General features: G+C 38.2%; 1 protein-coding gene and 1 long non-coding RNA gene across 6 annotated transcripts in view; both read right to left on the bottom strand.

The window, feature by feature from the left end:
- Positions 1-19,652, bottom strand: part of tafa1b (TAFA chemokine like family member 1b) — a 142,978-nt gene that overhangs the window by 58,208 nt on the left and 65,118 nt on the right. The window lies entirely within an intron of this gene.
- LOC115419783 (uncharacterized) lies at positions 3,865-18,743 on the bottom strand. Its single transcript, XR_003935465.1, has 3 exons — positions 18,539-18,743; positions 9,103-9,111; positions 3,865-3,875 (listed from the first exon to the last, which is right to left on the bottom strand). It is a non-coding gene; the product is annotated as an uncharacterized LOC115419783 (long non-coding RNA).

Raw genomic sequence — 19,652 nt, 5'->3', positions numbered from 1 at the left:
GCTGATCGATGGTAGGGATGAGCGGAGCATAATTCAGGGAAACCCAGTGCTCCCATACAAATGTTACTCATTGCTTTCCAAGCAGCAAAGAGCGTTTCCTATTTTATTTCTATGTTTGGTGAAAATAATACAAAGATTTATAATGGGGCATCTTAGAAAAACAAAAAAAAACTGAAAACATTTTACTCAAATAGTACAAATTTTGAAGACAAGTCAACATAAATGCTAACATATGGTTACAAAACATAGGTGTAATGCTTTGGGAGTATCTATTTTTCCTCTTTCCCTGAACTGAGTCTAATATGTTTTTGCTGAATGAAAAAAGAAGTATTTCTAGGGTCAACAGATTCAATTAACCTTCAAAAGAAAACATCACACAGAAAAAAGTAAAGAAACTCCTCAGTGAATCCATGGATGCAAACACACACAATGAACAGTATCAGCTTCTTCAAATGAATGAACTGCGCCCAGTCCTCGGTCCTTCCAAGAAACGACTCATCCTGCAGAGCGTTGCTCGTGGCCATAATTGTAAAGTTTGTCATGGGAATACCGGAGGCTCGGATCAACTGTAGATCCCAGATATAGCATCAGTTTCTCACAGAATATCGCTCTGATAACATCCTCAAAACAGCATTTCACAAGTAATGTCCACAAATAATATTTCCACGTGTGCAGAGATGTGAAGCTATGACAGAATCACACAGTAAATGCTTTGATCACCATTACTGGAACCAAGACAGTACCATTGTTCACTTCAGACAGCAATAAGTATAACATACAAGCCGTTCATTTTTCTAAACAAAATATTTTATCTAAATATTCAATATAAAAAGGCAAACATTTGAGCTATTCTGTATTATAACAGGCTCACACTTAACAGGGCTTGGAATTTTGACTTTGAAAAATGTGCAAGCCACACTTATTTATTATCTGCTGTATTAGTTCCACTTCACCCTCTTGAGCACCCAGGTCAAATAGCGTCTCAGATGTCTAGTCCTGTGCTGAGCAGTCACTGAGCAGTTACGTTTTTGGATGTTCCACGGTGTTTAAGTGTTACTGGGCTCTTGAGCAGGGATAGCTCAGAGCACACAGGCAGTCTGTTCGCTCTGCCACCTCGCTGACAGGCAAGCAATGGTACCTGGATCTGGGCTTCTGTGGCTCTCCCACCTCCAAACCTACCAAACACCACCTACACCGCCCCAGCAGCTACCCCATCCATATTCACAGCCGCCTGCTCCCTGTCATCTTCGCCTCCCTGAGCCTCCTCTGCTGCCCAGACTCATTGTCACTCAGCTGGGGATGGGTGACCAGGCAGGCTGGGAGGAGGCCAGGCCCTGAATAATGGCTACTCCATCTCCTACCAAGAGAGACCAGTGGCCCGTTTAGAGGCAATCTTACTGTGCCTATGAACATAGACTCCTGAGAGACAGACACAATAAAAGTGTGAAAACAACATGGGAGGGAAAAAATGGTGAAATAGGAGGTGGCAGTGAGCTGACAAAGAAAACAAAGGAACATGTGTTCTCCCTTAACATTATCTCCACAGTTGTTATTATCTGTGGCTCCACACAATTACCACATCATATAGCTATTCAGTGAAATAGAAAACACAACAGCACAACATTCAACCACAATATATAACAGCATAGATTCTAATAGTAAAACTATTTCAGCCTGCATTATCTGAACACTTCACTGCCAAAATTTCTGCAACAATGCTGTGTAGACTGGCTTTTGAAAACCTACCAAGCCAGCATGTGGGATTTCTTCAATCTTTTTGCTCTATGGGTCTTGTGGTGTGAGCAGCGTGGTGCAGGACATCCCTGCAGCTTGTGTCCGAGCACAGCAGCCCTCTGATGGTGGTCCCATGCTGACTGGTGAGTACGGCTGGCCAAGCTCCACCTGATGTCCCTTGACAGCCTCTGATCAATCATGCCAGCTCATTACCAAAAGTCCAACCCCTGCAGACAACAGTCAACGCTGGAAGGCCACCTTGGAGTCACCTTGGGTATTTTAAAGCTACTGTTTACAGAACTGTAACTGTTTACTGCTCATGCCAGCTATGTTTAGTTTTAGTCAGAGATAAACATGCTGAGTAACTGTTGTAAGGCTTGCATTTTTGGAGCAGGAGGGGGTTGGCAGTAGCTTCCTCACACCAAATCCAGCCTTGTGCCTGGGCCAGGTACCTGTCAGCTCTAGCCTGGTCAGCTGGTGAGGCTGGCAGAAAGCAGCACCATGGCAGAGAGGACCGCTGTAGTTCACCTGGGCTCTGGAGCTCATACCTATCCATCTTTAGCACTGAGTTGTGAGGCTGAGGTGTGACATAAAACCTGTCACACCTCTGGTAGAAGGGCAGCCTTGATGGAGGGTGCCCTGCAGCAGATGCTCCAGGAGGATGGGCAAGGTTAATGTGCCTGGCTTTACCCTGGGGTACTGTCAAAAATTAACAGAGGACAGCACGATTGAAACTTAGAGAAAGCTCATTGTAGACAGGTGTGAGAATTTATAATGACCTTTTAGTGAGGCTAAATAACTTTTAAAGCTTGAAATGATAATTGCATTATCACAAAACAACGTAAAGACTCATAAAAAGTTATAATTTTCAGTCAACAATATTCGCTTTTCCATTGGACATCTGTGCAAAACTTTACTGATATTTACTAAATGTCGAAAAAAAAAAAACAGAAGTGCATAATGTTGGTTTTTCCATTAAATCACAAATGCGATGATTTGTTTATTTATTATCGTGAGATGACACAAGAAGTCATTCCATAAACATGGTGACGAATGTAAATATGGTGTTGATTTACAGGTATATTCATTATTATTATATATAACTCCTCTATCTCGTACTAAATTAAAACCCCTTTAGCCCTATCAGCCCGTCTGCGGGCCGAAAAAATTATATTAATATTCATCTACTATAAAAATATAATAAATCAGGACAATGGATGTTTTTTTCAACTTTTGCTCAAAGTTTAGACCCTAATGTTGATAAAAATACATCAAAAGTGTATTTTAGTGCAAACTTTAATGTTCAAACATGATTTTTAATCTTTGTGGGGTGAAATATACGGTATTAAAAATCTCCAACACGAACAATTAATTTATGTATATCATCGTCAATCCAGCTGAAAAAAAAAACAGGCGAGGATAAAAAATTCTAATTCCTCTTTTAGTTTGTTTCAGTTTACTCAGGCATAGTAATAGATACAATATTTTAGACAATGGGAATAGATTCTGTGAGGTCTCTAAATGTCCATAGACACCAAGAACATCCATATGAACCTTATTATTAGAAGTATTATAAGTAATTCTTCATTTACTTTGGGTATGTCTGTTTACGTGTTTTTCCCCTGAAAATATGGTCAGGGTTAAACAGGTTAAAAATGATCAGGTTTTCTGGTGTGTCCACACGTACCGTGACATGTTTCTTCTTCTTCTTCGCTTGTTGTAACATATGTCAACATCCGGTTTTTTAATTCACCTGACTTTAGTTGTAAAAAAAGGTATTTCCATTTCAGTTTTGCGTGATATACCATTTGCGCTATGCCCGAAAAACCACCTCTTGCCAGCGCAAAAACTTTTAATCGAAAAATGAGACTTTTAGCGAAATTGTTGTTTTTCCATTAGGTAAATTTTTATGCACAAGTTATATTTGCACAATTTGAGGGTCAATGGAAAAGCGACTAATGATAACCCACAAAAAACATGTACCATTGTATTTATCTACAGAGGTCCTGCTCTTTGCCAGTGTCATCTTCTTATGTTGTTGACTTCAGGACTTCTACTGAATGCAACCTTTGGGCGGTGTTTGTGTAGCCCACACCAAATAACACTTACACTCTAGTGTGAATTCATTAACAAACATGAAACTGGCCAAAAAATGTTGTCACAAACAGCTATAAAAGTAACTTGTTCCCAAAGAAGACTGAATGAGGGGTTGACTTTCACTCACTGGCAAGCACTAATGTACTTCTGATGCAGAGGATCAGGATGAAGAACAATGCGAGTTCTTGGCATGTTTAGTAAGACGCAGTAAGAGTAGGATTCAGGATGGATGGTGGGCGAACACAATGCAAGACTTTGCATGTTAATTAAAACTGATGTCAAAGATGGAGCCACAGGGCAGCACATTATAAGAGCTGGCAATCTTATTACTACGCCAACATGCCTCCCTGTTGACACACGGGGCAAAATACAAGTGGAATGCTTTTCTGGCGCATACTGAGGCGTCCCTTGAGATGGTTGCTAATAATGTTATCGTTATCATGCAGACATGTGCTTCTGTAAATTAACATCTCTAATACATGAAAGATTTATGAGAAATGTGAAAGTTTTCTCAGAACAATAACCTTTCTTCATCCTAAGAAAATATGTTATGTGTCAAAGGACTGGAGTGGGAAACAAATGCTGGAATAGGAGCATTTTACACAGTGAGCTGGAATGGAAGGGTAAATACTGTAGCACCAAGGCAATGAAATGGATGTCACAGTGGGACTTGTGTGTCCACGGCTGTAGCCTGAAGGTACAACAGTGGAGTTCAACACCAAACGGAATTCACTCTCTTGCTCTCTCCACTCTGAAGTCCAGTCTGCTCTATATAAAGCACCATGTCAGTGAAATTCACTCGGACAGCTACACGCTTTTCTTTTTTTTTTCCTAGGGCTGTATCATACTCTCAGATCATTTATAAATGAGTTGGCGGGATGTCTGCATCACGAGACGTGCCTGAGCATGGTGAGAGCACAATAATACACACACTTACTGTGGCTGGGTGTCAGTTTTCCCTAGTGAAGTGGGTTATGGTGAGGGTTATTATGTAGAATCACACTAGCGGCCATGCAAATTTTCACCTTGTGTGTGCCCATTTTCAGAGTAAATTGCATCTGCAGTCAAAGAAGTAGTAAGCAAGAGAGATGTTTACATGCTCAGAATAATTAACAAACAAATATCGCAAGTGCTTGTGTTCAGATAGAGCCTATTCAGCCAAGAGGCACATATCTGAATAACCTAGCAGTTATTGGAGAAAAGAGACAGTGAAAAAAAATATGCCTGAGAGGGCAGGTCAATATAATGACTGCATGGCTCGCTGGAGTCTGGGATTAAGGCAATGAGGCACTGTCAAATAACTAAAACTGAACTGTGCACAAATGAATGTGTATATGTGAAGTTTACTGTAGAAATGAGTCTACAGATACAACACAAGAGACTGAACCAAACTAAATGTGTGGTTCTTTGCTAGAAAGGGGTCATGTCTGTGTGTGGGAGGAAAAGATCCTGCTGCTTAAGTGTGCAGGGATTCGTCATACTGAGTTCAAGGTCTTCTATGTAAAAGGGATTTTTATTTCACATCCCTGATCATTTGTGACCTCTGTAGCTATGCCATAACAGCTCTGACATCTGTCCATACACCAGAGGACGTCCAGTCTGTGCAGTCAAGGTCATTTTACACCGCAGGGGGTTGAGGTATCGCCGAAGCTCTCAAAGGTCCCAGGACAACTTGGATAAATATGTTTAGTTGCTTGAAAAAGCTACTTGTCAGCGATTTGTTGCACAGAGAAGGGGTCATTGCATCTGGACATGCTGGTGCTGCTGTTGATGATCACATCAGAGGGGGAGTCATAAGGAAGGGCAAAGGTTCATACAGAGGCAATGAGTGCTTGTCAGGGAATTGGGCTTCAGGATATGTTTCAGAACCTGTGAGAAATGACCATCATAAGGTGCCTTGAATAAGCTTGATATAATGTCATTGTGACAGGAAAGACTTTTATTTTTTATCATGCATAACTGTCAAAAATGCCAGCTTCAAGTGTCTCTAAGAAGTGGTGGTCATATATAACAAAATTACAAATCCAGTCATGTTTTGTTATAAACATGGCGTCTGCATTGCACCCGTATAACACGATAAATGTCCTTGATTTGATTGCAATGAAATGTGATTTCTCATCGGAGCATAGGTTGCTTTTTTCTGTCTTTCAACAGATATACGTTGGTGTGTTAGATGGAGATACAAAATCCAGGACCTTGCTGTCAAATAGTGTTGTCTACATCATGAGTCATGGCATTGCTTTGGTTAAGATTAGAAAAAGATTGTAATTTACCTTAAATATTAACAAAAAGTTGTTACTACATGCATCTATCTAATCTTTCCAAAATCCTAAACGAGTTCCACCAATACATAAACCTCACCCTAAAACCATAGTAATGCAGTGAATAATTTACATTTAAGTTGAGTCATCAACATTTTGACCATTTGGAAATTACATTAATTAACACCATTTCATTTATGGTCATATAAAACAATTTGAGCAGAATTATACTCATATTAAAACTTATTTGGAGCTGGAATTTAATTAAACATAATTTCTGAGAGACAGTGCTGGTTTTAACAAATACCATTAAGAATTTAAAATAGCAGAAAAGTGATTCAGGTCTCATTTTGCTGCCGTTTATGAGGTAAAAAAAAAAAAAAAGAAAAAAAGAAAAAGTGGTAACAGAAGTGAAAACGTTCCATAACAATTGATCAGATCCTCATTATTGTAAATGGTGAAGCACTGCTGTCTTGGTGAATTTGACTGGAGGTCTGTGATGAAAGTAGTGGGTGGACATAGGGCTAACTCCCCCCTGGCTCTGACAGGGGCCTGTGGGCTGCCTAGGGCCACTTGACATTATTTCTAGTCCTAGTTCTCCTTCATCTCCATTATTTATAGACTCCGAGCAGAGGAACAATCTCCCTTGCGGCAGCTCATTGGGCTTATGTTTTAGCCCTCTCCACCCTCCCTATTACACAGAACCCTTATTTACAAAGACATCACTGGTTAAGCACTGGCCTCACAGGGACAATGCTGTAAGCCTTCCATCTTTGCCTTTTTATGTAATATGCTAGAGTAAGAGGAAAAGTGAACAGGGACTTTTTAGGTTTAAGCCATTCATGTGAGCTCTAAGAGAATTTATCAAGTTTTGTGCAATAGCTCTCCACTCGATGTCATCATCTTATAATATCCCCATCTTTTCAAAATCTATTATTTCTAAGAGGCAGAGAAAAAAGCTTATTTTAAAATAAAACAACTTTGTGTTACAGTTTTCTTTTGAAATTCTCCATCTGTCATGTAGTGATATAGTAAACAAAATCTAGACAAGAAACTATAATGAACTTCACATCCTGGAAAAAAAAAAAAAGAAGATAACTCGTACAAACAAGAGCTGGGTAGAAGATGGTAATGCCAAATCTGTTGGAAATACTTGAGAGAAAATAGAGTTTAAAGCCAAAAAGTGTGAAGACGGCAAGAGGGAGGAAGAGGTAAATACTTTGAGAGTGTACAAGAAAAAGGCGAAGAGTGCCAGTCTGTGTACGCCGCATCCTGCTTCTGATTTTAATACAAAGCAAGCTAGATGGCTTTGTTGGACGGAAGGCACAGTTATCCCCCTCAGAGTGACACATCCTCAGCCAGAAATCAGTCTCTGGTTCTGGAGCGCCTGGGTTTGCTACTTGGGGATTCTAGCTAAAGACCAACACTGATGAAACCTGATGCTGGTCCATTCTGCTTCTCTACTTTGAAAAATCAGGTAAAATTGTATGATGTATTGCATGTCACCATAGGACTGTGTATGTGTCTGCATGGCTGCCATGCTGTGTGTACATACTGTATATGTCAGTGGCAGCATGTGTTAAACCATGTATGAAAGTAATTACATCCCTGGAATGAACCAGTGTAAAAACTTGAGGATGCAATTATGCTCCTATTGAATAACTCATCCTTCCTGGCAAGAGCTAATTGCATTAAAATGGATTGTGTATAGTCCGCTAGCATGAGGCATTAAGATTAACGCCAGGAGAGTTAATAGTGTGTCATCTCCTGAGCCCCCCCACCCCCTCCCCTCATCTCTAATATAAGATTAGAAGTGGGGAGAAAAAGAGAGTGCAGGAGGATAGAAAAACATGTTCTGTTTCTCCTCTCAGCATCTGCTCTCCCAGCTGGGAAAAGACCCAAGCTATTCATCAGACTCCACGCTGCTGTCTGCATGTATTCAACTCACTCAAAGGTCACACCGTTAAAACACCAATCTGAAATCCTCTGGCCTGTTTTTAAAGCTCCGTCCCTTCAAATAGACCAAACCTTTAGGCCAAACATATTTACATAAAACACAGACGGGTGTGGGTAGATATATGCATTTCTGCATCATTTATCAAGCTCTATTTTTCGTCTATGTTTAGCTGCCCCGGGCCATGTTGACAATATTTCTTCTCACATTTATTAAAATTTCAGACTCCATTGTGATAATTTAATTGTTCCAACATTTAAAAAAAAAAAAAAAAAGAACCAAAATTTTTCAAGGTCTGTTCATCCATGCTAATGTAGTGAAAAGCAGTCATGCGTGTCAATGCACACGAGGCTTCACCTCACCACTGCAGGTGTGTGATCTAAGTGGAAGCATGCATTCACACACACTTGGGGTCCAAGAATAATGTGTGTGTTCAGTTGTAACAATCCCAAATGGCTCAGCACGCTGTGTCATAGTTCCCTGTCAGGCCCTCAGCGCTCCACCAGGCAGCTAATGCCTTGAAGAAATGGGCTCTCGAGCTCAACATTAATCCCTACAGCATTTCTGTCCTCACTTCCCTCCTTCCTTCCTGTCAGAGCAAATTTAATGTGACACATATTCACAAGAACATGGGCCCTCGTAATTGTTCGGGCTCTGGTGGATCCCAAGTCGTGATAGCAGAGGTTAGCCGCGTGGCTGTAATGCTGGCATACCTACACTAGCAAGCAGGGGAAAATCCTGACTAATAGCTGCTGAGATATGTTGAAAAAGCAACACAATTTCTCAGTTAAATGATGTGTAAAAGCAGATCCTACACAGAGGGAGTCTCTGTTTTTTTCTTTCTTGGAAGGCCTTGCAAGTTTGAGTCCTGGAATATCTTCAAAGCATTTCTTTTCCACAAATGCCGTACATATGTATGTACGTACATGCATACACTGACTCACTTTACGTATAGGCAGAGAGGCTTTCTGTGATGTTGTGCACACAGTTAGCATTTTAACAAGCTTATCATTGGCGAGTACTGGTGAAATCAATTTAATATGTATTTTAATGAACAGAATAAAACTATCATGTACTGTAAGAGATCTAATCACCTGGACATCACATGGAGGCTTTGAGATGTAGGTTTTTCAGGGAAATTGCTAATTTGACAAATTAGTGACCAAACATAACGTTCTCACAGCCTTAAAAACACACAGTAGCATACATCGCTTCTGCATCTATGAATTATAAATACATGGCCTAACAACACACACTGTATTATTCATCACTACAATGTCATGTAGGGTGAGTTTCTTAATGTACAAACGCTTCTGGCTAAGACTGACTTCTGACAGTTCAAACTCTAAGGTTGAGGAGAAAACATCAGTGGCACGACAACTTTGTGTTACTTTTTACTGGATTCCAAATGGGGGTTATCTAGACTTTGTTGACCTGTTCTGGTCTGTTAATTGGTGTTGACCATAGTTGCTTTTCCATTGATCCTCAAATTCCACGAATATAACTTGCACATAAAAATGTACCTAATGGGAAAACGACAATTCTTGACAAAAATTTTGACAAAACTCTCGTTTTTAGATTAAAAGTTTATGCGCTGGCAAGAGGTGGTTTTTCGGGCATGGCGCAAATGGTATGTCATGCAAAAACTGCAATGGAAAGCCCTTTTGCCGCAACTAGAGTCATGTGAATAAAAAAACTGGATGTTGACAGATGTTACAACATGCAAAGAAGAAGAGTTTTAAAAGAAACATGGTGCGGTATGTGTGGACACACCACGACACCAAATAATTTTTAACTTTAGTACGGGACAGAGGGGTAATATATAATAATAATAATAATGAATATATTTGTAAATCAACATGATATTTATGTTTGTTGCCATGTTTATAGGATGACTTCTTGTGTCATTGCGCGATAATAAATAAACATAATTGCATTTATGATTTAACGGAAAACCGACATTATGCACTTCTGTTTTTTTGACATTTAGTAAATATCGGTAAAGTTTTGTGCATATGTCCAATGGAAAAGCAAATAGTATGCATGATATCCAATGTTTAACTCTATAATTTACCTCTTGGAAGAGAATGAACATACAGGCAGTGTGAGTATATCCAGCCCAGCCACAGTAAAACCATCTACTGTGATATGTAAATGCTGTGGGAGAGAGAGATAACTTTAATAGGAGGTAGTACAATTATTTTTCCAGGGTGCAACACAAATGTGTGGAAGAGGAATATTATACTAAGCTGTTGTAGTCTGGCTATTAAGTTAAACTGGTTTAATGAATTTATGTAATGGACATGAAATAAATCAGTTTTTGACTTAAAAAAAAAAAAAAGATGGAACACAAATGAATCATTAGTCATTTACGCTGAAGCACAATGTACCCCTGATTCATTTTTCATTTGTGATTTTTTTAACATTAGTGTTTAACAAAACCTCATTTAGCCTCTACTTGCTGGATGCTTTTGAAAGCTGTTATGTAAAAATTCTGCTTGGCCTTTGGCAGCTGGTCCATCGAAAGAGAAAGGGCTATTTTAACAAGACATTTAAAATATAAATATAATAAAAAAAATTTAGTGTTAAAGTAAAATTACCAAAAAATGGCTTAGAAATAACAAAGAATAGTTATCTTGGCCTGTGCCTTTTATCAAACATTTATTTGTTTTTAGTGGTATTCACTGTGAATATGTCAGGGCATGCAGGATAAATCAATGTGTTTACATGTGCAGAAAAGTTGACAGGTGACGTGAAGCTGTTCTGTCATAGAGGGTTTAAGCTCTTTGTGGACACTCCACCTTTTACTGAGAACTGTTTTTTATTGTATGTCTTTGTGTGATTTGATAATTATCGCTCCTTTGCCAAGTCACCTTTGGTAAGAGACAGATGCTTTCAAGGAATACACATAAAACCGACAATTAACCTGCTACAAATATCACTGAACAAAAAAGTTCAGGCCATTACTCCTCTGTTTAGTCTGCTCTACCTCTCTGAAATGTGTTTTAACAGTGCCGTCCAGCTTTTCAGATATTTAAACAAAACACACAAAATAATATGTCATTTTACTGGTAACGTGAAGTGTGACAGCGGCAATTAAGCGGTGGATGAATTGATCTGTGGCAGGACTTTTACCTGGGTAACTGGGGTTCGATTATTGTGACTGACATTTATTGACTTTTAAAAAATATATTTGTTTGTAGTTTTCACTCACAGAAAACACCAAAACATTATTGTTCAAATCAAAGGGCTTATGACACGTCAGCAAAAAACATCAGCTGACAAACATTCCAGACATAACAGATGTGTTCATGTATAACAGTTGGGGAAAAAAAGTTTTCTGGAGACCCTTAAAATTTTACACAATCTCAAATATTAACATGAAATATTTGTGGAAAACTCTTGATGTATTTCAAAAGGTGTGGCTGCATGAGACTGACAAAAAACCTTTTTTTTTTCTTTTTTATTAGTGTTACAAAGAAAAAAAATGAATTAAATTTGTGAAAGTTTCAACATGTCATGCCCTGGATGTGTTTCAAAGGGCATTAGCTTATTGAAATATCTACTTTTGACCTCGTTGGAACAGTTGGTGTGCAGAAGGGAGTATATGGGTTTGGAGAATGGAACAATACTTGTCAGAGTTCAATGACTTCAAAGTGATTCTTAATGCAATATATCACAAATGCATTGGGTGTCCAAAAAGGTTTTTTTTTTTCCACCACTATATATTAAACCATTGTTACAGCTGGATTTGTAAAAAAAAAAAAAAAAAAAAAAATCTATCTATCTATCTATCTATAGATAGATAGATAGATAGATAGATAGATAGATAGATAGATAGATAGAGATAGAAACATAAATTTTGTTTCAATTGACTTCAATCTTGGCACATATATAGAGGCAACTGATTAATTGCCTCTATATACGTGCCAAGGTTGAAGTCAATTGAAACAAAATTTATGTTTTTATTTCGTCCATTATGAGTAAATGGGAGAAAAAAAAGATTTAAAAAATTAATTAAAAATGTGAACTATGACCAACTTTTCCCAAAATGTAACCAAAAGTTTTCTGGGTCACTGGCTAGCTATAAACCCAATTTGGTATGAATTCCAACAATAGTTTGCTGCTACGACATGTGAAATTTCACCAATTATAAGTACATAGAAAATTTAAAAAAAAAAAAAGATTTGAAAAATTCATAAAAAATGTAAACTTTTACCAATTTTTCCCAAAATGTACTGGCATCTATTCTGAGTCACTGGTAATCTATAAACCCAATTTGGTATGAATTCAGCCAATAGTTTTGCTGCTAGAGTGTTAACAAACAAACAAACAAACTGAACCAAAAACAATACCCTTGCCTCCCCTTCAGGGGGCAGGGTAATAGGCCTAACCATAACATAAAGAACCACATTATACTCTATAAAAACTCTGAATTGCCGTTGGGATAGTAACTAGACTTCTTTTCAGTGATATCAGCTGAGTGGTCAAAGCTCAGTCAAACTTCATGAAGTCCAACATATTTGTACGTGTCTATTTTACACATTTGTAGCCATGGCAAAATCTGAATTTGGTATTCAACCTACAACATGTAAAGACTTATTTTCCATTTTGAAACCATTGCGTGCACCTGAATAAAATACCAGTTCAGCGAATTAGATGAGCAGCTAAAAGAAGCAGAGGGAAAAGGGTGGCTTTTTCCATGTGTTGATTTGAATGACCTGACAGCAATCACGCCCAAACACAGACTGGGAGACAACAGCTGTAGATATGGGTGCACATACCGAGTGACGTAGCCATTTCCAGAGAAGACATTTGCAGCCCACGGCATGTCACATGATGTCGCTGAGGCAGAGGTGCGTGTGCTCGTACCACCATGAGTGAGGAGCACGATGGGTTTTCATGTGATTAAAAGGACCACACCGGGTCCTAGTGATCTGGCCTTGGGTTGTCTTGCTGTGGTTGTTTATTGGCCCATGACTTCGCTTTTGTGTTGTGGAGACACCTGCCGAGTCCTGACTGCCAGCTGACAGACCAGATTCCTGAACTCATAGCCGTAAGGCAGCCCACCCAATAAAACCCACATCAGCACACATGCTCTGGAAAGGTGTGAAGACTGTGTGTGCACATGTGACTGTGTAGTTATCAACTGCCAGTCTGGGTCACTGGACATATTTCTGATGCGGATACAAATGTATTTAAGGTTTGTGTGCAGTGTGCTCATATCGACAGATAGCAGCGTGATGAGAGTTAAATCTAAACAGCCCCAGGAAGTGTGGGATAATCGAAGAAGCCGGCAGACAGATTCCTCCACGGCTGCAGACAGGAGCAGTCAGACAGCTGGACAGTCGATGCCTATTTTTCAATACATATATATATATGTGCAGGGGGTGTGTATTGTTATTCTCATCCCTATACAACAGTGGAGATGTAAACAGTGTTTCAGGCGATTTTGAGCACTTTTAATCTCAATAAATATTGCAGCAAAAATCTTACATTTAAAGTGATAATACTGGAAAGGGGAGTTTTAGATGAGCCGTTTTTGTTTGTCTTTTTATTTTTGAAAAATACTCTTCATCTAACACTGCCTTTTAGAGAACAAACCCATTAGCCGTGGGACAAATGGCCGATGGGACAGGAAGGACTCAATAATTCAGCAGCCATTGTTTCCTCTGATGTGCACTATGCTCCCAATTGACCCTTTCTCCTATGTTGTTTTTCCTGCAACATCTTGATGGATCTCATCACTATGACGCAACCTTAGCAAGACTCCAAAGACCTTAGGAATATAAAGGAAAGTGTAGCTAGGGGGAGTACGTGTAGTGACTGTGTTATGAATAAACACACACATGCATGTCAGGCAAAATCAAACAAGCAGACACACAGATAAGCGCACATGCCCTGGACTTCTACATAAATCAGCTCCTATCTGTTTATCAACTGCAGACGAGAGCTTGTGCCCCACAGCTTAACTGTCACTCAATGATAAATTAATTACTTGAGCACTGCAAGTCTCTTCACTGGCTACAGGCTTATTTTCCACTATATGACGAACTTGCATGCATGGATATGTGAGCGCACAGTCTCACAGAAAGGTCCAATGCACTGTAACCTCGGTTGGCAAGTAATAATCACATAATTTTTTCTCCCATTAAAGGGATTATTAAACTGCTGAATGTGCCGGTCTATCTGGCAGTCTTTCAATTCACTATTTTAATAAACAGCAACAGCAGAACTCTGTACGTGCTTGTGAACTGTAATAAAAATAAAAGTGTGGTGGCCGTCAATATACACCCAAGTAGTAATGTATGTGGAAATCACTCACATTTTTGCTCCCATTTCCAACAGCTATAACTGCTGGCTGACCATCGTGACCAAATAAAGGGCTGTCATCCAAGATTCACCTCCGGTTACTGGATAGATGACTTGTGCTCGCAAACATATGGTCCTGTCCAAACAAGGGAGTCATCAACATTAAGGTGATGAGGCATTCCATTTAACAGAATAAACTTAATGACAGAAAGCTGACAAATGCAGTCTTTAACATTTGAATATGCTTGTGCGCTTGCATGAAGTTTGTGTTGGAGTCTGAGTGCTACTGACAGCCAAAACTATACAAGAGGTGCCAGGCACAACAAACCCCACCCCTCACATGTATTGTAGCTCATTTCGGCATCGATCCAACTGATGTCATCATGTCTATACATGTGCTGATGTCAGCATATCAATTGCCTCTATATATGTGCCAAGTCTGAAGTAAACTGAAACAAAATTGATGTTTTTATAGACATTTGAAATTTCACCCATTATCAGTAAATGGTGAAAAAAAAAAGACGTAAAAAATTCATTAAAAATGTGAACTTTGACCTACTGTTCCCAAAGTGTAATTACATCTATTCTGAGTCACTGGCAATCTATAACCCCAATTTGGTATGAATTCAACCGATAGTTTTGCTGCCACAGACATTTGAAATTTCCCCCATTATAAGTAAATGGGGAAAAAAAAAAGATATAAAAAATTCATAAACAATGTGAACTTTGACCTACTGTTCCCAAAGAGCAATTACATCAATTCTAGGTCTCTGGCAATCTATAAAACCCAATTTGGTTTTATGGTATGGCTGCTAGAGTGTTAACAAACAAAGAAACAAAGCGGACCAAAAACAATACCCTTTGCCTCCCCTTTGGGGGCGGGGTAACAAACTGCTGTAGAGGAACCGAAGAGGCACTGAAGAACTCTGGACCGAACATAGGGATTTTCTGGAAAATCTGGCTCCTTTGCACAGAAAATAGTTTAAAGGGTGGAGAAATGGAGTAAGTTAATTTTCACAAATGAACGATTACTAGCATAAAACAGGCTCCAACACAAGTTAAGCAACACATATGAACACGAGCACATCTACATCTTACCTACTGAACCTTTTAATGATGCTGATACTGTTGTTTAGGTGAGATACGGTAGGGAGTAAAGCCTCATTCTATTCCCTCAACAGCATCATTACCTAATAAAACACTATAATGGTGATATACGTGTTAAAAAAAAATGGAATAAATATAAAGAAAAAAAAAAAAAACAGCATGGCAAGAAATGAATTAACATGAATGATTTAGAAGGTATGTACCATAGGTGTCTCAAATAAAAATTCAGTCCCTTCTGTGGACAGAGGGGGGTCAAAATGTAACTGCTACACCACCTTATCTTTCCAGTTTCTCTTGAATATTGACTTTTAATTTGATGTTGGTTGTACCCTGATAAAATGCAACACGATATTTAAAAGGCAAACATAACCACAACATCACCTGCTCTTAAAGTGGTACTTAAATGAACCCTTTGCAAGTTCAGCTCAAAGAGACGCAGGTAAGCATTGGTTTGGGTGAATCGGTAAAACTCTGCAGAACACTTTGTCTGATAAGGACCAATCAAGGAAAATGTGTTTGCCAAGTTTGAAATGGGGTATTGAATCAGAGCTGGTTGAATGGTCTTCTTTTGTAGCCTGATAATCAGTGTTTGGTGGTCTTTAAAAGAAATCGACAAACACTGCAATCAAAAACTATATTTAAGAGAAAATGGAAATAGTAAGTGGGTCATCAAATTTTGATGCCTTATTCTGTACAAAAGTGACTTGGAGATATATGACAGGAAAAAAGAAAACCTGTGATGCATACGTTCTTTACCATGCATGTTGATTTTATATTATGTGGTTTTCTTGAAATTTTAATAACAGGCAGCGTTCTCATTAAATTTAGTTAATTTTCAATTTAATTTAATTCAATTCAATTTAATTTAATCATACTTTCCTTTTGAGGAGCTAAAAATCAAATATTTTGCTTTTTATCCAGTAAGTACTGATTAACTTGGACTTAATGAGGTCAGTAAAAAATATATATATATATATAAAAAAAGAAGTAGAAAATAAGTCGTAGCTGATATTTTGAAGTTTGTTGCTCTCTACTTGTCCTTTGGTGTTATTCACTAAAGCGCAGTGACAATGAAATCTTATCTAACAGCTAAGCGTTGTGCAGTTTAGCATGAGACTGGTGTAATTATTGCTTTGAGTAATTATTTTTTTCTCCAGTAGGAAAAGACTAATCCATCATATTGATAGTCCACATAGATCCCTATGGGCAGGCCACGTTGACTGAATATTTATCCAGTGCATGGTAAAGCATGTTTTACTGAGTCATTCACTGGAACAGTGTGAGGTGATATGCTTTTTCTCACTGCTACAAGAAACAGTTTTTGACAGCAGACGGAACCAAATAAATGCTTTTTCCCATTACTTTGTTGCACATTGATGATTTGTGACTGAATCTTCAGCTAAAGTAGACCTAAAAAATACAGTAATTGTTTTGCTCTGTGTTTTTTTTTTTAATCTTTCTATCTCATTTTTCGGGAATGGGGCATTTGAGAATCACTTCAAGGATTATTCAAGGCTTGTAATAAACCAATACTATCACTGGCATAGATGAAAGCACAGTCTCTTGCACAGCTCCAAACGAAAAATCATTGAAGTTCAGAGCTCAAAGAAAAGTAAGATAATGCAGTCATGTTTCTGCTCCTTTCTAGCCATGGCCAATTGGATTAGTTGAACCAGTGATAAACTAGAAGAGTCAAAGTCTTTTTCTGTGTAGCTCCAGTGTGTGTTAGGCAGATTAAAAGCATCTTTCTCTTTATAGGAATGCAAAAAGTCAAACAAGTGAGACAGATGGAAAAAAAAAAAAAACCTTTTAGTACGAGAGGGACTGGTTGTTCCTTTAGTGACAACAAGCCTGGATGAGACCACTCACAATACATAATGTAAAACCATCTGCCTGTTGAAGCTATGCTATCATAGAAAGGTGATGCATGATGGATGGAAATGCTGCTCAACTTCTCGGCTCACAAAGGCTGATCACAGTTTAAAGAGGAAGCTGCTAAGTTCAGCACACAGGCTCTTAAGTTCCATCTACCACATCGGTATTGGTTAACGATTTTTCCTCCATTCCTACGGGAGCTATCGGCTACCTACAGTAGAAGGTCATATTCTGTGTCAGTGTTCAGCCAACTCTTTAATCTGCACACGAATAAGACCTATTATGACCGAACCAGGAAAGGAAAATGAGGGCTCTTACTGCACAATGCTGTCATTTTCATATGCTTCATCACACATACTGAATGTCTGCTGAATATTCAAACACGACACTACTTCACATTTAACAACAGAGTGAAATAAGCTAATTGTCTACTCAAAAATTGTGAATTCACTTTAGACCAAACCACCAATAGACTTAATGTACATTTTTGCAACAACTTCACCAGCCACAATGTGCATTAATGCATGGGAAAAGATGTTTATTGTTTAAATGAAAAGCACAATGAACTACACTGATTATCATTTATAGAAAATATCTGCTTCGGACATTAAATGTGTTAAATCTTACATACTTTAATAAGATGAATCAAGAAAACAAATTAGAAAAGTGCTGATTAGCTCATACTTTCAATACATATGATGGTGTGTTATTAATGTGTGATGCCTTATCTAATACAGCCTGACTGTTTATGTATGCTTGTGCATTAAGTGGGAATGCACAGTGTCTACTACTGACACAGTTGAGTGAAGCTGTGACAGTGTCAGGAAGACAGTGTAACAGTGTCACCTGTAAGAGCCTTCTGGATTGGATGGTGACAAATGCTGCTGGGGGTGTTGTATTGTGTGCAAAAGATAAAAAAAACAGAAGAAAGTTCTTAGAATCTCAGATTAGCAAGAGTAAAACAAACCCCCAAACCATAAGAATCTATTATTTCTATGTTTCTATTGTTAATCTTTAACATTCTGACAATATTGTTCACTTCGCATTCATGCCAATTAAGAATGCTCAACGAAACTGAATGTGACACCAGTGTTCAGGTATACATATGAGTTGTTTTTTTGTTTTTTTTGTTTTACCTCTATTAATTCAAGTTTTATGACAACTTTATAACAAATAAACAAACAAACATTAAATAAACAGACAGTAAAAATTTTAATTACAATGATGCTACAAGACTGGTTTAAGTAATATATGCTTGTGCAACATCACTAGCACACTGGGGTAGTACATAATGTTTGCACAATAGTTCAAATCATATAGTAAAATAAAACACATAAATATGTGAATAAAGAATGTTATTTCTTTACAATCAAAGTGAAAAGGAAGACAAGCAGAGAAAGCAAAACAAACAAAAAGTGACATATATCCATCATGCTATGTATTTAAGTCCAAATTACACTGTACTCCCAAAAGTTCCTGTGGCTTCCTCCATTTCTGGAAAATATGAGTCCATTTATTAATATAGAGTTCTAGTTTTACCAGTATCGCAACTTCTGACATCAGGGATTTCCACATAGGAATGGTGGTGGTGGTGGTGGGGGGGTCTATGCATCTGAGTTTTAATGTACCTGTATAACTCAAGTTCTTCTACATATGTTTCTGTATTGCCAGGCTGCAATTGTATAAGTTGTTCTCTAAAGGGAAAAATGCAGAAACTGCACATGCCAAAAGTATTATTTTCTCTGACTGGGAAGTACCAAGGGGTTCTGGGAAATGAAGAGGAAAAAAAAAAGCCAGAACACTGGTCTACAATTTTTTTGAAATGATCTGCCTCAGAGATTAAATGTGCTACATGTTACGTATTTCAGTAAGATGAATCAGAAAACAAATGACAAAACCTCATGTTTTCAATATTTATGATGGTGTGTTATTACAAATAGATGTTGGTTTATGTACATTTATACAATGGATTTAGAAATGTTCCACTAGAAAGAACCTGAAAAGTGAATGTATTGTAATGTGCAGACACTGTTTTGAGGTAGATCTTGTAGCTCTGAGACAAACATTCCTTTTGGAGAGTGATCGCATGAAATGTCGTTGTATGTCACGCCAGTTTTAATAGGATTTGGTGTGCTATATGTATGCATTTTCATCCTTTCACATGTTATTCAATGCCATTTGATTGCGTGTCAATTTATGTCAAGATCTCCGGTTCACATATCCGTAACTGCTAACCCAAACCCAAACCCTGGTGTGCTATTTGACGTGGCATGAACATACATGCGGAAAGCTTATAATATGTACAGGTAACA

Source organism: Sphaeramia orbicularis, chromosome 5 (genome assembly GCF_902148855.1).
Source record: "Sphaeramia orbicularis chromosome 5, fSphaOr1.1, whole genome shotgun sequence".
In the NCBI taxonomy this organism is placed as follows: Eukaryota; Metazoa; Chordata; class Actinopteri; order Kurtiformes; family Apogonidae; genus Sphaeramia; species Sphaeramia orbicularis.
Note: the sequence above shows the minus strand (reverse complement) of the source record. Positions and strands in the feature narration are given on the sequence as shown.